Genomic DNA, 3975 nt, shown 5'->3' on the forward strand with positions numbered 1-3975 from the left:
GGCGTTGATTTACACCTGCTCTATGACATGTTGACCTAGGTGGTCGTTTACACGATGTCCCTTGAGCCTACCTGTGTCGACTATTCATGTCTGCGTAACTTTTTGGTCTCGTAAGTGGTCAAACCTGCATAGCGCCATGCACAAGCCGCTAGGTCGAGCACCGTCTGCCGCGTACGAGCAGAGAACGAGCCACATACGAGCATATAATAGGCTGTAGAGTCTGCTCAGATCGGGTGGGTTCACGGAGATGCATCTTTTCCCGGTTGAGACCGGGACATGTTGATCGGGGGATTCACTTGCTCAGTGCCTTGAGCACCGTCCACGCCGTTCGGATCACGTCTTTAACGCAGTCGCTGTTCGTGTGGTACCCTACAGGGTGCTAGGTAATACGACCAAGCTGACCTACGGAGCCATGAATTCCTCGCACTTGTTTGCTGCGTAGACACATAGCCATGTGGCCCATTAGCCGCTCATGCTATCTTCGTGCACAACCGCACCGTTTGTCGTTGCACGGATCTGCATCTTGCCACCGAGCCGCCTGTCGCCACTCGTCACAACTCCTGGTCTCCACTTGCACCATCTACCATAAGGTTGCGCCCGCCTAGCACAGTCGACCGCTCGAGCTGCCTTGCCGCTAATCCACGCCCTCGCCTCCAACCTATGGCATCACGCTTGTGCATCGTGACACCACCGCCAGTCAAGTGAAGCCATGCCCGACAACAGCACACATCCGCCTACCTGCTTTCCCCAGCCCGTGCACCACGTGTGACGATGAACACCGCCACCAATGAGATACATTATTCCTTTTGCTCATCATTTAAATTATGTATTTCAGTATATTTTTGTCTGCACACCATCGTGCTCAGGTTAGATTAGGTGAGAGAATAAATCAAGAAAAACTACAAATTGAGTGATTTCCTAGGCGCTGCTCGAGCCCGTCTATTACGTGTGAGCATCAACGGAATTATTCTGTTTGATGCCGTAGTCATCATCGTCGGTCCAACGAGGGTCAGAAGGTCACTGTCACTGTCACCGGTCGCCCACCTGGAGCTCGGAGCTCGACAACGCCCCATGAGTCGGGGCCTCTGCGTACGTCTGCGTACGGTTTAGCGCATCACATAGTTCATATCCCATTATGGAATTACCCGTCAGACGACACCTTTGATGACGTATGATATCACTTAGTTTTGCATGAAAAGTTAGGTTTTTTGTTCTTTTAAATATAACCAGATTATTTCTTGTCTTGAAAGAGGTTAGTAGTTTTGTTTCTTTGTCAATCTTGGTCATTGGTGGTTTTCTAATGGTTTGTTCGTTCATTTTTATGATGTGTGATTATAAGTTGTTTTTAAAGGCGTTTGTTCTTTGTTATTATCCCTCTATTATTTAATTATTGGGAAAATTATTTACTATGACATTTCTGAGTTCTTGTTTAAGAAGTTCCATATTTATCCATTTTTTGTGGTTTTATTCTGGTGAATGTAAAACCATTTTTCATTATAAGGTTAAATATTGAAATTTTGGGTATATGTAATCTATTTTATCAAGGTTTGAAAAATGCCTATTCAATTATTTTTAGATGTGCATCCATCTGAAGTTTTTCCTACATAACCCTTTTAGTTACCTAACAATAGCACTTTTTTCTGAACTAACTATTTATTTTTATGTACTTTAAAGTTAGAGTTCAGGTATTGGTGGATCTAGTAAGAACATATTGCTTACTGTATTATATAATGAAAGTTGGTAATTGGTATATTCATTAATATATTTCTTTTTGTTCTTTTGGTTCCCAATTTAATATAATTGACAAACCTAAATGGTTTATATCAGAGTTTTAATTTACACTTAAACAAAAAAATATTTATATAAAATTCCACTTAAATACTGTACCACATATAGGGAAAGCACATCAATTTCAGAATCCACTTGACATTTGGAATAAACTAAATCACTTCAAAGGAAAATAACCTTTGTTGGAATTTCTTTTGGATTTTATGAAATTTGAGTTAATATTTTAGGATATATTTCAATGATTAATCCAAGTAAAGTCACTAACATAATTTAAATGACATTTCCTGAATTATTTTCAATTAAAAGGGGTTGAGTATCTTTTTGGGATTTTGACACATTTTTAGGATTAATTTATCGCAAAAATTACAAATATTGCACTTAGTTAATTTTCTATTATTTAAATAAAGATTAGAATTACCAAATCTGAATTCTTGTATTTTTAGGGGTTTTTCTTATTTTTTATTTTTCAAATCGAGAAACACCTTATTTAACCTTTTTTGGCAACTGGTGGTGGCTGCCGTAGTGGGCAGCAATGGCTGATGGTGGGAGATTGGAATGGGCCCTTGGGCTGGCTGGTCCAGTATATGCTGGTTGAGTCTAGTCTCTGCTCAGGGCACCTCACTCTACTAAAGCCCCAAGGAATGATGGTGGGCAGAAAAGCCTAGAATTGACGATTAACTGACGGAATTTGTTTGATTATTTTCAGAGATGAACAGGAGTGGATTATAGTGAGAGAAAGTGGTCCAAATTAATAGATAGAGAGAGAATCAAAGAAATTGTGTAGGAGGCATTGGGAATTTAATTTGAAGTTAGAAATAGTTTAGATTTTCCATGAAACTTTATAGAAATTAAATAAAGACATAGATAGAGGTTAAGGGACAGAAAAGACTAAAGAGAGAGAAAGACTGGAAAACATGTGTTTAGATTGAGAAATGGGAAAATAAAGGGGGAAATGCATAGGGAATGGTATGAAAATAGAAATATATATTTAATCATCCTTAATGCATGATCCCTGAGCCTCCAATTCTTCCTCTAACTTTGTAATCCTTATACTATTTCAGGTTCAGGCATTTTCCAGTACAAACAAGAGAAGATATTGAATAAAATCTTTGAAAAACCTTACATTAAGCAGGTTTAACAACCTAGACCCTTGAGAACGTCGTTTCCCTCTGGGGAGCCACTTTCAATAGGATGTCCAGAATGAGAAAAAATGAGTGGGAAAAGAGCATTTATACATTTGAGATTATCACTGAAACACCCTTCAAAGTTTTATATTCTCTTTCCTTGATATTTTGACCTCATTTTTATCACTGGTTAAGTGCTTTTCTTTCTAATTTATTTTTTTCATCTCTTAATTAGTGATTTTAGGTTAAATGTGTGTATCAGAATATGGCCCAAACTCCTTTGATTGACCTATGAATGCACGACACAATGTTTAACCTATTTAGCTTGTTTGTCCCCTAAATTAGCTCCAAAAAATGTTCAAGCCCAGTGGCAATTGTGCCATTTAGATCCTGAAAATTTCTACATACATGGTGCTAGAAGTTATTGATTAGTAACAAACTTTTGGCTTCAAATAATTTAAAAATATCTAGTTAACGGTGCCCACAATTGTGCCATCACAGTGATGTATGAATATTCAGCTGAATCAGGTAATAACATGATGCATTCAGGATAAATGAGTATAAAATCATATAAAATATAAACAAGTAACAGTTCAGTTATCATGTTATGAATAATGTCATATCATTTTTTTCATATTTCTGTGTTCTTAGACAGCTATTCATACCTTTATTCAAATTGAATATCAGTGGGTTAGTCAAGGTCAACATAATGACAGTCAGCCCAATCACAGTCAACCAAGTCACAGTCAACCAAGTCACAGTCACACTAGTCACAATCAAACATGCCAAGGTTAAACCAACTTGAGGTGAACCCTTGTCGAGGTCAACTAATGTAAGGGTCAACCCCAGGCAAGGTAAAATCATTCAAGCTCTACATATGTTAAGGTCAACTCTAGTTGAGGTCAACTCCTATCAAGGTCCACTAACTCAACATCAATCCGAGTCGAGATTAACATGAAGTCTAACTTAACTCCTGACAAAGTTGAACCTTCATTAAAGTCAGACATAGACAAGGTTAACTCAAGATGAGGTCAACCAATTGAAAGCCAACCCTAAGTGAAAG

This window comes from Wolffia australiana, chromosome 4, assembly GCF_029677425.1.
Source record: "Wolffia australiana isolate 7733 chromosome 4, ASM2967742v1".
Classification (NCBI taxonomy): Eukaryota; Viridiplantae; Streptophyta; class Magnoliopsida; order Alismatales; family Araceae; genus Wolffia; species Wolffia australiana.